The 20107-nt window shown below is 41.7% G+C and overlaps 1 long non-coding RNA gene across 1 annotated transcript; it reads right to left on the bottom strand.

Annotated features, from left to right (window-relative positions):
• Nucleotides 1-364: 364 nt before the first annotated feature.
• Nucleotides 365-9713, bottom strand: LOC128315439 (uncharacterized). The gene is made up of 4 exons (XR_008298186.1): nt 9164-9713; nt 7740-7896; nt 2591-2813; nt 365-1395 (listed from the first exon to the last, which is right to left on the bottom strand). It is a non-coding gene; the product is annotated as an uncharacterized LOC128315439 (long non-coding RNA).
• Nucleotides 9714-20107: the final 10394 nt, after the last annotated feature.

Genomic DNA, 20107 nt, shown 5'->3' with positions numbered 1-20107 from the left:
AGCGGGAATTTTCATGCTAACCGAGGCTCAGGGCACCTACAAAATCTTAATTCTCTTTGCAATATGTCCATCGTAGTCAATCAAACAGTGAGCTGTGCGTTTTGGCTCATTGGGGGAGGGGACGCACAGGCAGGAGACACAGGAGCCATTTGGGTTTTGAGCTCAAGGAAGGCACGGGTCTGCCATTGTCCATCGTCGCTAAACGTCGGAGGGCTTTGGGAATCTCCGAATCCCCCTGGAATCCTCATAGCAGGGAGGATCACTGGCTTCCTCCTGAGTGAATGAAAATCTTATAACAAATCAGTATGAACGTCGTTAGCCATCCTTTTCTGAGAAACTGGGTCCCTTTCAAGGACTTTCTGTCTGTAAACTCCCCTTTCTGTCCACCACTCTACTACCCTCAACTCTTGCGTCGAAAGAGACAAAGCAAAGACGGCAAGACACCACAAACCTTCGAATCTTCGTGGTCTGGTGGAAAGCTCAACAGACAGTGAATACTCATGTGTCTGAGTTTGGGCTATGTCAGTAGCTCTGGGACGTTTAGCACGTTGCTTAACTTCTCTTATGTTTCCAATTCTGGTTGTAAAAGAAAGAAATTGGACTAGACGGTTTAAAAATATTTTTTTTTCAGCCCTAAATATCTAGGTGTCTACAGCTTAGTTTCTTTCTAGAACTTGTGAGCCCATCCATGGGGTTCTGACTTCTGAGACAAAAAAACTCGTTAATGAGAATAGTGTCCTATTTAGTTTGACATTGGAATTTGTTTTTAAAAACCAAGATTACCTGGGTGAGTGAAACATATATTAAATCCCCACCAAAGTCAGGAGGAGACCATCGCTGAGCACATTATTAATTTTACACTAATCAACTTGGCGGTTTGTGGTTGATAGTCCATTTCATGTCATTGCTGTTGTTGTTTTTTTTTTATCCTTTAAAATGTTCTTCCCTCTCCTCTGCCCTCAGCTTCATCTGAGATTACTTTAACTGATACACTCGGGGTGAATCCAGTCAGTACCCTACCCCAGCCGGGGGGCTCTGACACAGCAACACAAAACCCCATCATCTGACAACAAAACACTGATTCTCACAGGAAGCAGGCAAGAGCTTTGTTTTAATAAAAACAGTCTTAGAGCACATACCCATGCACAAACCACGCATGGAAAAAATGTGTCATTTTTACCTTTGCCTGGGGGAAAATGTTGATATTGTACCATGGCTAATAGAAATCAAACCAACGTTAAATCTCTAAATGACTTTTCTCCGCAAGTGGGAGAGCCAGAGTTTAGTACCCAGGAGAGAAAGGCAGAGGAAACTTGATCCAAGGTGACTTGGCATTTTGGTTCCCTAACAACCAGAGCACCATTTCAGGAAATGGAAGGGAGGAATCCGAAGTGCCTGAAAACGATTCCAAGAGAGATAACAGACCATTACATCAGAACTAACTCAAACCTGCCGTGGGAGGCTCTGTCGCTCTTCATTAATAACGACTGAGTCTGGCAAGAAATGAAACAGATGAGTGAGGGGTCTTCACAGAGCGGTGGTTCGGCTCACACACTGCCAAATTTCATGTGGCATGTTGTAACTTTACTACTCAGAATCATAAAAGAGCTGGGCATGATTCCCAGAACATTGCTAACTTTTCTTCTCTCTTTCTGCGGTCCACATATTATAATTGTATGATTTTTTTTTTTTCCAGGGCCATTTTCAACTCTAGAAATGGAGAGAGTATGCAAGGCACATGTTACCTAAGTTTAGACCCGTTCCCTCCCGGCGAGTTCTGCCCTAACGTTTAGGTCCTATGGGAACAGTGGCAGTTTAAAGGGAGTGAGAAGAATGACCGGCCACGGTCAGAGATGAAACAATACTAGCACAGCACCTGCATTCAAGCCCCTGGAAACATCACAAGGTTTCAAATCGCCCTGCCCCACCCCCACTCTTGATAGGTGATCTCGGCAGGATGTAAGATGTCAGCCAACTCAGCTTTCTTTCTACTCACCCCCAAAGTTCTGGGGATCATCTTCCATCCTTGCCTCCCTTCCTCCATCTCAGAGAAGGAAGCATCCTTCCTTCTCTCCAAGCCACACCCACCGTATATGTCCAGAACTTGTCTCCTCTCTCTGGACCCTGTAGTCTGACCCATGCAGGCACTGGGGTGGGCTCATCAACACAACTACGGGGTCCCCTTCCACGGGCGCTCTCCTCTCTGCACACTGGCCCCCTTGGCCCAGGACTCCTTCTCCCAGGACTTCAGCTCAGAAAGATGGGAATATTATCTCAACTTCAGCAGCTGCCACCCCGGACCCCCCTTCCCAGCTCTGTGCTTGAGGCTGTCTAGAGGTCAAAGCCGTGGAAAAGGAAAGTGAAAAGAAACCTGGGAAATTCATTTCCTCACAGGCCACGGTCTCTGAGTTTCCACTTCCCCCCCAATCTGACTGCACGTCCCCAACTTTCAGAGTCCTTTTAGCAACGCTTCATCTTTGACAGAGGCAGGGTCATCCTAATAATTTTCTCTCTCCTCTGGGTCTCTGCTCGCGGCCTTCAAGCAAGCCCTCTCTTTCTGAAACATCCTTCTCTCCACCCTGCCTCCTACCTGTCCCATCCCGCTGTCATCTTTGTTCTCTCCAAGCTCCTTGAAGATGTTCTTTTCCACATGAATAGACTTCATCTCTGGCATAGCAGGGCACCACGGTTTACCTCTGTCGCAGATTGCATCTAAAAACTCCGGACAAAATACAAGAAGCCACTACCTGAAGCTTGAAAATGCAGCCAAAGCAGGCACATTGGAGATGGAAATTGAAGCTTGGAGAAGTGACCTGCAAGGAAATGAATTTGTCAGATCTCTCTCTCTCTCTCTCTTTCTCTCTGTCCCTCTCTCTCTCTCTCTTTTTCTCTTTTCTCATAGCTTTGCCCTGAGGGCAGCCCCAAGCACCGAGCCGGGAAGGGGTCAGCCCTGGAGGCTGCTAAAACTGAAATAATATTTCCAACTTTCTGGATTGAGAGCTGAGAGAAGGGGTCCTCGTGGGCCAGAGTGTGGAGAGGAGAGTTACGGGGGCAGGGCGGGGTGGGGGAGTCCACAGTTCTGTTGATGACCCCGCACAGGGCGTGCACAGTCAGACCCACAACAGCACAGCCAAGGCTTTGAGAACTCAAGTGATAGCCGAACCACAGCCCGCCTCTGATTAGTCTCTGAATGGGGCACACAGGGGACACAGTGAAAGTAGCATAACAAAGGCTTTAAAAGGTGAACTGAGGGGGCGCCTGGGTGGCGCAGTCGGTTAAGCGTCCGACTTCAGCCAGGTCACGATCTCGCGGTCCGTGAGTTCGAGCCCCGCGTCAGGCACTGGGCGGATGGCTCAGCGCCTGGAGCCTGCTTCCGATTCTGTGTCTCCCTCTCTCTCTGCCCCTCCCCCGTTCATGCTCTGTCTCTCTCTGTCCCAAAAATAAATAAAAAACGTTGAAAAAAAAAAAAAGGTGAACTGAGATTAGAAGCACCACCCACAGAAGGCAAAACACCACTTCCAGCTGGAATGAACGAAGTTCATTGTCTGATAAATCAAACAAACAAACAAAAAGTAAAAAAAAAAATAAACCCAACACTTTCCAGAGAATTATAATAAGAATCTACAGAACAGTTTTCATGAGGGCCGGGATAACATCCAAAATTGCTCAAGAATACACGCAGCTAAGAAAATGTGACCATTTCTCAAGGGAAAAGACTAGCAACATATATATGTCAACCCTGAGATGACCCAGGTGTTGACATTCTCAAGCAGAGCTTTTAAAGCAGCTAGTATAACTATGATCTATGCAATAAAGGTAAAAATACTTACAATGGACAGAAAGAAACAAGTTCTCAGCAGAAAAATAGAAACGATAAACGGAATTAATCAGCAATGATACAATTGAGAAATGAAAGATCTGAAAATTGAAAAATTCAGTGAGCGAGTTCAACAGCAGAATGGAGATGATAAGGAAGAAAAAGAGTCTGTGAGTTTGAAGACAGATCAATAAGAATTATCCAATGTAAAGAACAGGGAGGAAAAAAATGAAATGAAAATAGACCCTCAGGGACCTGTAGAATCACATTAAAAGGTCGAATGTATATGTCATGGGAATTCCAGAAAGAGACAAAAAAGAAACCAGAGCTGAAAACTGCCAAAATTGGAGATGGACATGAACTTATAGATCAGAGCAGCTCAGCAAACCCCAAGCATGATTAACTCAAAGTAAACCACACCTGACACATCATCAAGCTCCTGAAAACCAAAGATGAAAAAGAAAATCTTGAAAACTATTAGGGAAAAATGACACACGACATGCGGGAGGAAAATGATTCGAAGGACCGTGAACATCTCAGGAACCAGAGAGACCAGAAGACCGTGGATCAACGTCTTCAAAGTGCTGAGAGACCAAGAACAAAACAAGGGCTTTATATCCGAAAGAGGCTGGAATGCGGGTTGATTACTAACTACGGGTTCCGGTCCAGGAAATGGGACAGAAATCCAGAGATCAGCACAGCGGTGGGGCTCCGAAACAAGAAACGGCCTGATTGACATTCGAGGCTTGCCTGGCCACCTGAATGTCAGATGTGAGACTCACACACATGGGCCCGTATATCCACAGGGTCCAGGAGCTCATCAACAAGCTGGGAGCAGGGGCTAAATGGCCACAGCTGCAGGAAAGGGCTCACAGGGATGTTCAGATCTGGCTAGACATTAGCAGTTTCCCACACGTGTCCAAAATGTTTCACCTTTGTCCACACGATTCCCTCTGCCTCGATCGCCTACTTTCTCGTCTCAGTATGACTGATTTCTCCTCGTGGTCCACAGCCTGGTTCACATGTAACCTCATTCATTCCATAGCATAAACTTACTGAATGCTTCCTGTGTGCCAGGAGCTGAACCTGTCCTTAAAGTCTTTCCAGCTCTTCCGACGGAAAGCAATTTTCCCCTCCCCTGAATTTTCATACCGATTCATCCTACTCGTACGTTTCGTATTACAGCTAGCCGTAGGAGAGCTAGCATGGACGCTGTATGACCTGAGGATAGAGGCTGCGTGTGACTCAGCTTTGTGTTACCAGGAGGGTTTATCGTGGTAACTGAAAGGCACTCATAGCTCAATACTTTTCACGAACGAAGTGAGTGGATACCTTTTTTCTTCGTAAACCAATTAAAATGCTACCAGTCGTTAAGAGTAGCGTGAATCCAGGGCACCTGGGTGGTTCAGTCGGTTAAGTGTCCGACTCTTGATTTTGGCTCAGGTCACAATCTCATAGTTCATGAGATCAAGCCCCTCGTCAGGCTCCGCACTGACTTGTGACTCTTTCTCTCTCTCCCTCCTGCCCCCTTTCCTGTTTGTGCTCTCTCTCGCTCTCTCTCTCTCTCTCAAAACAAATAAATGAACATGAAAAAAAAAAAAAGAGTAGCATGGATTGCTTCTTTTTACAAAATCACTCAATCAAGTAATTATTTACTCTAACTAGCAAATGATAAAAAAAGTGGAAGACAAAAGGAACACTGGTATTTCTTAGAACTACCTCTCATAATTCTTTGCCATTCTCCTCGGAAGACTCCCAGAATGTACACAGGGCTGGAAGGGGACTTCAGTGTGAAAGACCAACCCCTTATTTTACAAATGGGAAAACTAAGAGGTAAAGAGACTGCTTCAACTCTCACAGTAATTGAACCAGACTAAAATCCAGATCTTTCCAGCTCTCCCTCTGAAATTCATGCTTCCTCTAATTCAGGACTGCAAGATACAGATTTGCTGAAATAGAAGACCAGAGATTGGTTGAGTGAGCCTCGATGGTTGGTTAACATCATTGAAGAGGCTGGTCATCTCCTCCCACAAGATTAAGGAGCTATTGTGAAAGTTAACCCAATGTTTGCCTAGCCCTTCCTGAGTGTCTAAGGCTGAATACAACCCCTACTCCTGCCTCTCCAGCTAGTTATTTCACTCACCAATTATGACCCCATCATTTGAAGTATGAGACGTTCAGAGGGAGTCAGTTCCGAAACAAGGTGGAGAGCATGGTTGGAATGAAAAGCTCTGCATCTGATCTCAGTTCCATCAAACCCTGAGTCGAGGACACCGTGAAACCTGTTATTGCCTTTGGTGCCTCAGTGTCCCTCCTTGTGAAAGGATGTTGAAAATAACAGTAACTCTGGAAACAGAAATGGAATGCGCATCGACTGACCACCAAATAAAATAGATTTCAGATGGAAACAGAAACAAAAACCTAGAGAAGGATGAAGAGCTTTAGGTATAAAAGGAAAGAGAAAAAAAAACTAAAAAGATAATCCGTTTAAGAAGCTGATTTCTTTTCTTTTCTTTTCTTTTCTTTTTTTTTTTTTGTCATTCCCAAAGTAAGAGGGCAGGATAATACTGCCAATGCTTAACTCCAAAATAGATAAAAGGTTAAAAAGAAAAAAAAAAGTCTGCTCTATTGAGGAAAAAAGTCCTGAAATAACCTATCACCGGTGTTCAGAAGTCACAAGGTCATCATTCATCTTTATAAAAAGGGACACTGAACAAAGGCAAAGAAGGTAAAGGGTTTACTTTTACATAACATCAGGACAGGTAAAAGAAATAACTGTAATTCCATGGGCCTTGAGCATGACAGAGAAATTTAAAGCTTTAAGAAATGGCCTATGAAATGCCATACTTCTGGTTTCAACAAATGCTTGGAGACATCATGAAAGTCCTTTTGAAATGGACAGAAAATTTTGTTCACCATTTCTTTTAAATACTTAATATATATATATTTTTTTCTTTTTCTTTTTTTTTTTTTCAAAATCTGACAGTCTACTCTGTCTTGACCTAAAATCAGTCAGGGTCAAACCATCCACAACTTTCAAAGCTCACATCTAATTTTACTACCTTAGACGTCGATATTTCTTAACTTCAACACGGAGTAATGTGTGACGCTAACAAATCACCTCTGCTATCAGCTCTGCGTTTGCCACTCGACTATAAAGGCCCTTGAAATGGTCTTTTAAATCTGTTTATGCACACATACGGGCACACATTCTTACCAAATGAGGAATGGAAAGAAAAATCAATGCGCTTGTCCAGTGAAACTTTGACATAGATACACCCCTAAATGCAGAGATAAATGCCTAGGAGACCAGGGTCGTAGACTGATGTGTAGCAAGACTAAAATATCTTCAAATTCTCTTGTTGTGGTGTTTTTTTCAATTATACAAATTTGAAATTATACACAGGACATATACAGGTTTCTTTTAATATTGAAATATTTCCTCCCCCAATTTTCTAGTAGAATGGCATCCTTCAGTATAGTAAACATAGAAAGAAAGCCCACAACACGTTTGGTTCAGTCTTCTGGCTATTTTCAGGCTAAGTGTTTTGTTTTGTTTTCCCTTTTGAATTATTTAAATCCCCATGCCCACTAATGCTCTGCACTTTGCAAAAGTGTAATACTAAGAAATCTTATATTTTTTTATTAACTTGTGGATTTTTCTGGGGCAAGAATATCCTTTAAATGTTCCCTGAGGAGAAACCAAAAAAGAGAGGAATTTTCCTGAGTTTTCGCTTGTAGCTTGTGGTGAATGGGAAAATCAGTCCTCACTTAGATCTACATGGCTGTTTGTGAGCAGAAAATAGTTTTAATTATTGTGCCTATGCAACCAAGATTTTCTGGGACAATCCCAATTTCATTCTTTTCAGTAAATGTGAATTTCTATTACACTTGTAGGAAATTGTCCAACACACATACTCACAGAGGTGATTAAAGTCCATTGTGGGGAACTGTGCACTGCAGCATTGTGGGTAACAAATGGAAGCGAGCTAAATGCCCTTCAGTAGGAGAATCATTTAAGAAGTTTCAGTACATCCATATAACACCAAGCAGATTCAGGCAGATCTCTATGAACCGGCCTGGAAAAATATTCAGAATATAGCATTCATTGAAAAATAATCAGGTTACAGAACAAGTGTTCAGTATACACCCAATTGTGTCACGCTTAGAGCAATTCTACCATTTAGGTTTGTAAAGGGTTAGCAATTTTCTGCAGGATATCCCAGAAGCAAATCAAAAAAGTTGGCTTTGGGGTTGGGATGGAGGTTTAAGTAAAAATGGAAAAGTTTTACTTATCATTCGTATTTCCTAGCTCCCAGGATTTCTATGTCACCTTCTGTGAATTAAAGGCTCCTTGATTCCCCCAATCCTCATTGCTTTCCACCATGTGTGAGACCCTGTATTGGCATAAGCTCCTGCAGTCCTAGCCACAAGCCGTGAGCTTGCATGAGCTGGCATGAGCTGGTTGGGGAAAAAAAGAAGGTAAATGTCATAGAACTTAACTGCTGAGGGCTGCAGCCAACAGCCTGATATTGTGTCTAGAGGGATTAAGTGTTCCAGTTACCAGCACTATCAAGAAAGTTCTTGGGACACCTGGGTGGTTCAGTTGGTTAAGTGTCCAACTTCGGCTCAGGTCATGACCTCACGGTTTGTGAGTTTGAGCCTTACGTCGGGCTCTGTGCTGACAGCTCGGAGCCTGGAGCCTACTTTGGATTTTGTGTCTCCCCCTGTCTTTGCCCCTCCCATGCTCATGCTCATGCTCTGTCTCTCAATAATAAATAAACGTTAAGGAAGAAAGAGAGAAAGAAAGAAAGAAAGAAAGAAAGAAAGAAAGAAAGAAAGAAAGAAAGAAAGAAAGAAAGAAAGAAAGAAAGAAAGAAAGAAAAACAAAGTTCTGATCAGAGGTGGGTATAGAAGCTGCCAGGTAGAGGTAATTCAGAAGTCAAGGACATGGAATCATCATCATTCAGGTTGCCCAGTGTTTCCCTTGGACTTGGTTTGTGGTGGAGATGGCTGGTTGCAAAGTTACCCGATATCCAATCTCTTTGTCTTCCTCAGAATAAAACCTAAATGTTGTCTGGGGCTACAGAGTATCCAGGTCAAAACATTCACTTCCTCAAACTCTCTTAATACAGAAAGGGCTGTGTTACTCATTATTGGCCAATAGGTTGAAAGCAAGAGTCTTTTGGGTGACACTTTCTGAAATTTTTTTTTTCTTGATAAAATAAAAAGGACAGACTCAGCTGACTTATGCCTTTAGTCCTTCATCTTTCAACCTGCCTGGAAATGGATTGGAGGTCTGGGGGTGGAAAAGCCATCTTGGAGCCCCAAAGATGAAAAGCAAACCTTGAGGATGGTGGACCAGGTCATCCTGGAGCAGATTCAGAGAGCCAAGGCCACTGTCCCCTCTGGAGTTCCAGGTAGAGAAGAAAAATCGACCTCTGTTTGGCTAAACTGCTGCAATCATTTCTATGGTCAAAGGTAATCCTAACCTATTCTGGATCCTCCAACAAAGGTTCTGGAATGGAGGAAACAAAGGGCTGTCAAGATTCTGGATGAATCATGAGAGCTCTCGACAAGTGGGCTGTGATCCTGCAGAGTGGGGGAGTCTGAGAAACAGATCAAGAAACTCTAGGAAAAGCCAGGGTAATAGACCTGGGAAAACACAGGGACGCTGTGCATTGACAGGTGCTCGGATGCCCAGGACGTGCCTGGAAATCATTGGTTTGTTTGTAGAGCGGGATCCTCTAGGAAACAAAAGGCAAGGCAGCTTCTGACTGCTGTATAAAATGGGGTGAGAGTGAAGTGCTTGGATGGCTCAGTCGGTTAAGGATCTGACTCTTGATTTCAGCACCAGTCATGATCTCACAGTTCACAGGTTCAAGCCCCCCGTCAGGTTCCATGCTGACAGCGCAGAGCCTGCTTAGGATGCTTTTTCTCCTTCTCTCTCTGAGCCTCCCCAGCGCATTCACTCTCTGTCTCTCACAATAAATAAATAAACTTAAACAAACAAACGAAAAATACAATAGGGTGCGAGAAAGTTGCACGCTTTGCCCAGGATCAGCTGCTTCCTGGTCCTCAGCCCGTAGGCCTGCTCCTTTTTTCCCAGATGCTCGGCCAGGTCATGGCGATGGAAATCTGTGCCCTATTTCCTTCATCTTTCTGCCAGCACTGTAATGTAACAGAGCTTCAGGCCCCATTTGCATCCAGCTGCCCAAGAGTGTCTCTGGATGTTTGACTTAGCAGAGCCAGTAGCCTGGGGTTGGGTGCAGAGGGGAAGAAGGAGAGAGCTGCGCTCTAGCCACCTGGCTCCTAGAAGGGCACACCGTCTCCTGCTCGCTTCCGTTACTTTTATCAGTTAAAACGACGACAACAACTCTATAGGGGAGGAAAGGTGAGTAAAAAGGGTAAGTAAATAAATAACTGTTAACTGGAAGGGTTTCTCTTTCTTTCTTTCTTTCCATTTTTTTTTTTTTAAACTTACTCGGAAGAATGCATTATCTGTTAGTAAGTAGTGTAAGCAATTATCTTTAGCGTGGAACTGGTATATTTTAGGCAACCCTACAGAAATGGTGTAAACAACATTTCCTGTGTCAAAAGCAGAGATCCAAGTCTGTTTTAGAATGGTCCTAATCTCCATCTATTATAATTTCCACCAATAACTTGTCTTTTTATATATGCTCGCATCTGTGTGAAAGACAGCATCCCACATTGACCAAGTCTCCATCTGGTGACAGGCGGGGGAACAGGAACGTAGACTGTCACTTTATGCAGATGGATTTCTATTAATACAAACAAGTGACCCTAAAAGAGAAATTGGCTAGCTCCAGCATAACTTTAAGAAGATTGTTCTGAATTTCCTGAAAGCAGGTTATTTCTAAATACATGGTGTTGCCTTTTAAACACAGATCAGGCATTTTGTCCTCCTTAGAGCTGGTTTTCCAAAGTGGGCTCGCTGTTCCGAGCCCATTTACTTGCGGAGGGGGTGGCAGGAAGAGATTGCAATGAGAAGGGGGGGGGTCTCTTGTGGGATCAGCCCCAAGTTTTCCTGATCGCTTTTTCAGGACCCATCAGGCTATGAATGCTGGAGAGGGCAGAGCAGGGAGGTGAGGGGGACAAAAAGGAAGGGACGTGGTTGAACCCATCATAGTTTTTGCCGACCATCTTTTCTCCTTCCTCACCATGAGAATATGCAGCTTGCAAATATGCTCAGTGCATCCATCGGGTAAATTTACATTCTGAATCTATACAAGCAAACCTTTACCAAGGGAATCTGCTTTCAAGGATCACTAGAAAGGCTTTCACTGGCTTCCTCTTCCTCAGTGACCCACTCCTGGCCAGGCTTGGCAAGCAGGGCACCAACTGGGCCGTGGAGATGCTCAACAGTATAACTCGTAGTTGTAAACAACCCAATGGCCTGTCAATAGAGATTGAGTGATGTTATATCCGTGCAGCACAATACTATGATGTGATTAAAAATAATATGTTGGAATAGTTTTTTTCAAACTAGTTATTTCAGTGCCACTTCACAGTTTTTGCCCTATGTTCTGCTCCTCTATTACATACTTAATATGTTTCTTTAAATTGAATCCGTTTTTTGAAGGGGGGGTTGAGGAAGAGAGTTGGGGAGAGGAACAGAGGGAGAGGGAGAGAGAGAGAATCTTAAGCAGGCTCCGTGCTCAACGAGCCTCCACCTCATGACCTTGGATCATGACCCGAGCCGAAATCAAGAGTCGGATGCTCAACCGACTGAGCCATCCAGGCGCCCTTCAATTGAGTTTTTAAAACACATATTCCCATCCATCTCGTCCTAAACAATGATATCTGTGACATGAGTTTGATGTGCTAATTATATTTTTCAGTACACAATAACATAAACAGGTAAGTATTAAAATAAAAAAGTGTTTGGGACCCCTGGGTGGCTCAGTCAGTTTGGCCTCCGACTTCGGCTCTTATCACGATCTCACAGTTCGTGGGTTCAAGCCCCGCGTCGGGCTCTGTGCTGACAGCTCAGAGCCTGGAGCCTGCTTCCGATTCTGTGTCTCCCTCTCTCTCTGCCCCTCCCCTGCTCACACTCTGTATCTCTCTCTCTCTCTCTCTCAAAAATAACTAAACATTTAAAAAATAAAAGTAAAAATGTTCCACTAAATATTATGCTCAGCCTGAGTATTCCTAATTGTACTCCTCCCACCTTTAGACTAGTTGGTGTTCCTGGAAGAAAGGTTAGGCTGTTGCTTGAAAAAAAGCACACTGCTAAAAATTTTGTGGAAATAATGTGTTTGTGTGTGTGCATGTGTACCCCAACATGTTAAGAGTTGGTTAGCTCTATTAGTATGTAATACGGTCTTAGATTCAGTTATTATTTTTTTCACAAATGCCACTTTTATTTAAAAGTGATGATTAAGGGGCCCCTGGGTGGCTCAGTCAGTTAACAATCTGACTCTTGGTTTCAGCTAAGGTTATGATCTCACAGTTTCATGGGTTCAAGCCCCACCTTGGGCTCTGACCTGACATTGTGGAGCTTGCTTGGGATTTTCCCCCTCTCTCTGCCCCTCTGTCTCTCTCTGCTGCTCTCCTGCTCACTCTTTCTCTGTCTCTCTCAAAAATAAGTAAATGAACGTAAAAAAATCGATTCGATTTTTTTAAGTGATGATTAATTCATTTTTTTCTAATCAATTTATCGAGATATAATTTACATACTAGAAAATTCACATTTTTAAAGTATAAAATTCAGTGTGGTTTAGTGCACAGAGTTGTGTATTATCAACAATACCTAATATTAGGACATCTCATCAGCACAAAAAGGAACTCTGTGCACATCACAGTCACTCTCCCATTGTTCCCTAGACCCAGCCCCTAACAATCACTAATCTACTCTCCATCTCTGCGGATTCATCTATTCTGGAAATTACGCATAAATAGAATCACAGAGTATATGGACTTTTGTGACTGGCTCCTTTCATTTAGCATAAGGTTTTCAAGGTTCATCTATGTTTTAGCGTAGAGCAGTATTTCTCTTCTTTTTATTGTAGAATCTACTGCCTGAATCTGCCCCATTGTCACTTATCCATTCATTAGTTGATCGATATTGTTGCTATTTCAACTTTTTGACTATTATGAATAATTCTTCTAGGAACATTTGTGTACAAGTTATACGTGGACATATATTTTCAATTTTCCTGGGTCTATACCCAGGAGTAGAATCGCTGACTTACATAATGACTCTGTGTTCAACAGTTTAAGGAACTACCAAGCTGGTTTCCAAAGTGGCTGCACCCTTGCAAGATCCCACGAGCAGTGTATGAGGGTTCCAGTGTCTCCACATCTGTTTTCCTTGTCCATCGTTTTCATATTAGTCATCCTAGGGGATGTGAAATGGCACCTCACTGTGGTTTTGATTTACATTTCCCAGGTGACTAAGGATGCTGTGTGTCTTTTCATGCATTCTTAGCCATTTGTACAAGATTCGTTTTATTGCCCTTCAAAGACACTGCTCCTTTTACAAATTGGAGTTTTGTGGTGCCCTGCATCTAGCAAGTCCATCAGCATCATTTTTTTTCCTGTAGCATTTGCTTGCTTCATGTCTCTGTGTCACATTTTGGTAATTCTTGCTTTATTGCAGTGGTCTAGAATTGAACCCGCCATATACCCAAATTACGGCTATATGTCTTCTTCAGATAAATATCTATTCAGGTCTTTTACCTATTTTCAATTAGGGTATTTGTCTTTTCACTATTGAGTTACAGAAGTTCTTTATATATTCTACATACCAGGCCCTTATCAGATATATGATTTCAAATATTTTCTCCCATTTCATTTTCTTGATAGTGTCCTTTGAAGCACAAAAGTTTTAAATTTTGACTAAGCTCCATTATATTTTATTTTGTTGCTTGCGGTTTAGGTGTTATTTCTAAGAATTCATTGCCTAATCTAAGGTCAAAATTTATGCCTGTGTTTTCTTCAAAGAGTTTTATAGTTTCGCTCCTATACATAGGTCTGTAATCCATTTTGAGTTTATATTTGTATATTGTTTGAGGAAAGAGCCAAATTTTATTCTTTTACATGGCTGTCCAGTTGTCCAAGCACCATTTGTTGAAAAGACTATTTTTCCCCCATTGAATGGTCTTGGCACCCTTGTCAAAAATGAGTTGATCACAAATTCAGAAATGTCAGTGTTTAATTCTGTACTCTGAGTTCTATCCCATTGATCTGTATGCACAGACTTATGCCAGTGCCTCACTGTCTTGATTATTGTAGCTTTGTACTAAATTTTGAACTTGGGATGTCTGAGTCCTTTAACTTTGTTTTCCTTTCTCAAGATTGTTTTGGCTATTTGGGGTTTCTTGAATTTCCATATGAATTCTGGGTTCAGTTTATCTCTTTCTGCCCAACAAAAAGCAACTGGGATTCTGATACAGATTACATTGAATCTGTAGATCAGTTTGGGGAGTATTACCACTTTAATGATATTAAGACTTCTGATCCATGAACATGGGATGGGATGTTTTTCATTCAGTTAGGTTTTCTTTAATTTCTTTCAATAATGCCCTTTAGTCTTCAGTACATAAGTCTTATACTTTTTGATGAATTTATTCCTAGGTATTTTACTCTTTTTGATGCCATTATTGTAAGTGGATTCAAATGGAGTTTTTCCTCCTTCTTCATCCTTTCCCAAATTTTAAAATTATTTATAATGATGACCTGATAGTCTTCTAAGGAGAAAGACTATGAACAAAACAAAACAAAATAGTTTCAGCTTCCTGAAGTTTTGAGAATCCTAGATTTTTATTTTTCTGAGGACTTTTTTTGATGTCTGAATATGTGTTGCAGTTTGATTCAGATAACTTGTGTAGCCTCTAACTGAGCCGGAGAAGTTGGCTTCCTTCTTAACTGCATATTTAGCGTATTACAAAGAGGCAAAGTACAAATGCATTACTTGCAACATACCAGATTTTAGGCGTATTGTTTAATGAAAATGATCAATGTTTTGCTGGAAGTAAGATCAATAAACTCTCACTTTACAACCTTTAGTCTGGCAAGTAAGTCAAAGCACTTCGAGGTCCTATGCAGGAGAGGGGAAAAGGGGATGAGAACCTCAGTGAGAAGGAAAGAAGTGCGTGTTGCTTGGTCCAAATTTTGAATGCAGCTGGCCTGACGGAGAGATTAGCTGAATCAGCTGTCCATGCCCCATCTCACTCCAAGCTGTAACTACCTTTCCCTTGCAGATTTATTTCATTGTAGCTGTAAATCAGCTCCCATCAGCTGAATTGCCAGGCTCCTTGGAGATCTCCATTGGAAATTTCAGCCAAAGACTTTGGTTTATGGCTTAAACCTGTCCTTTACAGTATTATTGGTTAGTTGGTTTGTTGGTTGGTTGGTTGGTTGGTTGATTGATTGGTTTTATATCAGATAGAACTTGCTCACGTTAGTGGTAGGGCCATTTCTTCTTAGCTCTGACCTGTGTTAGTGAATATAGGACTTGTTTGGTTATTGTAACAGCCACAAGGAGTCAGGTCATTTATAACAGATCTAAAAGATCTCCCAATCACAGAGACAGTCCCCTGAGGAAGGCTGATGCCTCCACATCTGAAATCACAGTTCCTGGCAAGAAAAATGATAGACCAAAATATTCCAAAGAAGAACAAAAGCCCAACTGCAACAGTCATTCCAGTGAGCTCTTGTAAAAATATTGCTTTTATAACCTAGGATGATCAGCTCTTACCTTATCAGAACATGTACACTAAAATTCAAAATTATCTCTCTATACTTTTCTAGCATCATCCACACTTTCCAGCAAGCCCCTGTTGTGGGTTGAGGAACAAGTATATGAGCAGTCATGTCCAGAAAGCACCCATCAGTAATAGCATTCCAGAGATTTTATTTCATAAACAACTCTATGTTCCTCAGCCTCAGAGACACAAGGGGACAGTTCCCAATGCTATTCAAATTCTCCTAACAACTACCAGCCTTTAGTTGTAGTTGGGTACATTGGGTTGGGTAAATTGAATCCCTTCTCCCCAAACTGAGACTTCAAAAGTCTTTCATACCAATCACTCTACCCTCTTCTCGGTGTGAAAAGCAAAAAGAAAGGAGCTAAAGACACTGTCAGCCCCCCTACTACCTCTAAAATGGCGCACATTGGGTGTGCTGACACACCCACCCTACACAAGACCCATACCTTTCTTTCACAACCAGAACCTGCCCAGAACTCCGCAGCCTTTCCAGGACTGAGATGCTGCACACATCCAATAATGCTAAACTCACCTCCCAAGAGAAGAAATTGAGCCAAGGAGTCCAGGTAAGAAAGGTCAAGGTCTTCTATACGCCTTCCTGAGGATGAGCGAGAGGCTGTCACACTGAAAGTAAACCGAATGAAAGGGTCAAGGTTTTAACCAAGATTCTCCTCATGAGGTAGAATCTTGTGTGATAGCATTCTCATCAGTAGAAACTCGCAAGCAAATTGTTCTGTTCATCTCTCCCTGGGAAGCTTAACCCTAACCCTCAGCCAATCTTTTTCTCAGCAGTCACAAAACACTTTCCTGGCCTGCGTCTGCATTACTCCTTTGCAAGACCTTCCCTCTGCAGATGGACTGGTAGGCCCTCTACTGCTTTGCTTGGCCGTGATAAGTTAGGCCTACCCAACCCCAGAGCTATTTAAGGTCAAGTCCTCAAAGAGAAGTATTGCTTTTCTTTTGACACTGATAGCGTTTAAGAGAGTCCTTGGGTGACAATTCATCTTTGTCTTACACGGGGCAACGTGGAAAAGCAAACATTCTGACTTTATAATGTTTCTTTTAGACTTTAATGTCACCCACTTACAGAATGCCTCATGTTTCAGAATATATTCTTCCTTATCTGAATCTCCACCTCCTCCTCGTATTCTTCTCAAGCTTCAAGGCAGAGGAATTCTAGTGGAAGCAAAACCTCTGGCTACATTGATTTTTACTGTCATCAGAAGGTCAGTTGCAGAATATCAGGTGAACATAATTCATTTTATTCAGATAGCAAGAATGTACTCCTAATTCTGGCCCAGCTTCCTGATGGGATCAGCCTGGTCTATCATTATATATCAATCCTACCTACTAATGGGCACACAGATTGCCTTAATGTGGAATCACTTTGACAGTTTTCAGCCTACATTAGCTTACTGAACACTTGTTGGAAAACTAAGTGACAGGTCTGGCAACGGTCCTTTAAAATTTCATCTACAGAAAGCAAGAAGAGCGAAGATTCGTCCCTATTGGTCATTTCACCAGACATGTCTGCATGAATCAACAAGGATTAAAGGGATATCACGGTGACTCACGGATGGCATATTGGGTGAATGTGGTATAAAATTTGCTTATGTCTCTAATCAAGAGTGAATATCACTGACTATTAAGTAATCTTTACTTCTTTGCTTTTCTCTGTTTTCTTTTCTTTCTCTTTTATTTCAAAATGGATATTTTAAACTGGGTTAAAAGACATTAGATTCCCCCTCAAACTTACCCTAACCACAGTGGCAGGTGCCTGTTAATAATTAGAAATGTTAATTAAATGAATAAAAGATGAATGAATGAATCCTTGGAACAAAAATGGAAAATCCGTGTGGTATAATGCTAGGTAAAAATGAACAATTTACAGTTAGAGTTATAGTATTGCTGCATATATATAAAATCGGAATGCATGCGTGGACAGCTTTAAAGGATAACAGACAAATGAAAACTTTGATTTTGTTATGCCATCAAATTGAAGGAATTTTCCATCTTGTTATATCTAACACTTATTGCAACAAGACAACACTAAAAATGAGTGAATTTAGTTATACATAAAGCTAAACATGTAGGACTATGAAATAAGAAAGTTAATAGGACCGTTTTGCACTGTTGGTGGGAATGCAAACTGGTGCAGCCACTCTGGAAAACAGTATGGAGGTTCCTCAGAAACTTAAAAATAGAACTACCCTACGACTCAGCAACTGCACTACTAGGAATTTATCCAAATGTTACAAAGAATGCTGATCCAAAGGGGCACATGCACCCCAATATTTATAGCAGCACTTTCAACAATAGCCAAATTATAGAAAGAGCCCAAATGTCCATCAACTGATGAATGGATAAGGAAGATAGGATACACACACACACACACACACACACACACACACACACATATATATATATATACAATGGAATACTACTCGGAGATGAAAAAGAGTGAAATCTTGCCATTTGCAACAACATGGATGGATCTAGATGGTGTTATCATAAGTGAAGTAAGTCAGAGAAAGATAGATATCATATGATTTCACTCATATGTGGAATTTGAGAAACTCAACAAATAAACATAGGGGAGGTAAGACAAAATAAGATAAAAACAGAGAGGGAGGCAAACCACAAGAGACTCCTAAATACAGAGAACAAAGTGAAGGTTGGAGGGGAGTTGGGGGGGGATGGGTTAAATGGGTGATGGACATTAAGTGGGGGGGGGGGTGATCACTGCATGTCATATGTAAGAGATGAATCACTGGGTTGTACTCCTGAAGCTAAGACTACACTGTATGTTAAGTAACTTGAATTTAAATATAAATGAATTAAGAAGTAAATAAGTAAATAAATAGAAAGCTAACAGGAGATGAACAAAAGATTTAAAGCATGGGGGTGCCTGGGTGGCTCAGTTGGTTAAACGTCCAACTTCAGCTCAGGTCATGATCTCATGGCCATGAGTTCGAGCCCCACATTGGGCTCTGGGCTGGCAGCTCAGAGCCTGGAGCCTGCTTTGGATTCTGTGTTCCCCCCTTTCTCTGTCCCTCCCCTGTTTGTGCTCTGTCTCTCCCTCTTTCTCAAAAATAAACATTAAAAAAAAAAAGATTTAAAGCATGGTCTTTAAACCTACTTCAATCGACCTAACCAAGAATTACAGATAAACTGTAGAAAAGCTATCTTGACTGTCCTGTTTAGATAATCCTATATTCTAGTTTAATAAAGACTTTTAACAAGGAAAACGAAAAAACTGGCAAGGTTAAAAGGGAAAACATCCTTTTACAAAACTGGATTACATAGACCTCGGCAGTGACAATTCAGTTTAAGTGTCAGGGCCAACAATAAATGTAGGTATGAAGATTAGCCCCCTCTGATGTGCCCCCTGCAACATCAGACTTCCTTGGCTTCAGGAATTCTTTCTCTTGACTTTAAATCCTCTGTAATCTCTTAATATTTTGTGGATCTTAGTTTTGACTCTGGAAAGAATATTCATTTTTGGCATCTGCTCTATCATCTAAAGCTGAGAAAGCTCCCAAAAGTGTGGTTGAACTTGCTTTGTTCCCATCTTGATTTGGTGGTTCCCAATTTTTGATGTTCTTGGCAGTTTTGATGAGTACTCTCACCATGGTCTCTTCTCCCTTCTTCTTCTTCTTAATTATTATTATTTAAAGTTTATCTACCTATCTTGAGATTGAGACGAGAACCAGTGGAGAAGGGTCAGAGAGAGAGGGGGACAGAGGATCCGAAGTGGCTCTGTGCTGGCAGCAGAGAGCCCCATGAGGGACTTGAACCCACGAACCTTGAGATCATGACCTGAGCTAAAGTCAGACGCTTAACTGACTGAGCCACCCAAGTGTCACATCTTTACTGTTATTGTAATTATAATAATAATTATTATTATGTTTTGCTTTTATTGGAATTTTATTGAAATAATTGTAGGTTTACATGGAGTTTTAAGTTGTAAAAAATGATCCAGAGAGATTCCTTGCACACTTTGCCCAGTTTCCCCCAATAGTAACATTTTGTCAAACTATAGTATACAGCACAAGAAGGATATTGACTTTGATATGATCTACTGATGTAATTCAGAGATTGTGTATGCGAGAGCACGCACGCGCGTGTGTGTATTAAGTTCTATACCATTTTATGCACGGCCCCCGAGTTTTGCCAAATTGTTTCCCCTAATGTTCTCGTCAGACATAGTGCATTCAGGATATTTTCAAAGTGCTATCCACATAGCATTTAATTTGAAGTGTTCTGCATCTGCCCCAAATTAGAGACTCATTGGTTTACAATTCATCTCTTCAATGGTCTACATCCACTTTCTTCTCAACATTACAGGAAATGAATTTTCGTGGACTTAGATGAATATGAGTCATCTTTGGGTTAATCTGTTCCATCTGGATATAGATTCCAAATACTTCATGGTTTATCCATTCATTCAAAAAATGTTTACTGCTTGATTACTGAGTCCCTAAAGTAGTATCCTAGGAGCTTGGGGTACAGTGGGAAACAATAATCAGGATCTCTGCTCTCAGAAGACTTACAATCT

Source organism: Acinonyx jubatus, chromosome B2 (assembly GCF_027475565.1).
Source record: "Acinonyx jubatus isolate Ajub_Pintada_27869175 chromosome B2, VMU_Ajub_asm_v1.0, whole genome shotgun sequence".
Lineage (NCBI taxonomy): Eukaryota > Metazoa > Chordata > Mammalia > Carnivora > Felidae > Acinonyx > Acinonyx jubatus.
Note: the sequence above shows the minus strand (reverse complement) of the source record. Positions and strands in the feature narration are given on the sequence as shown.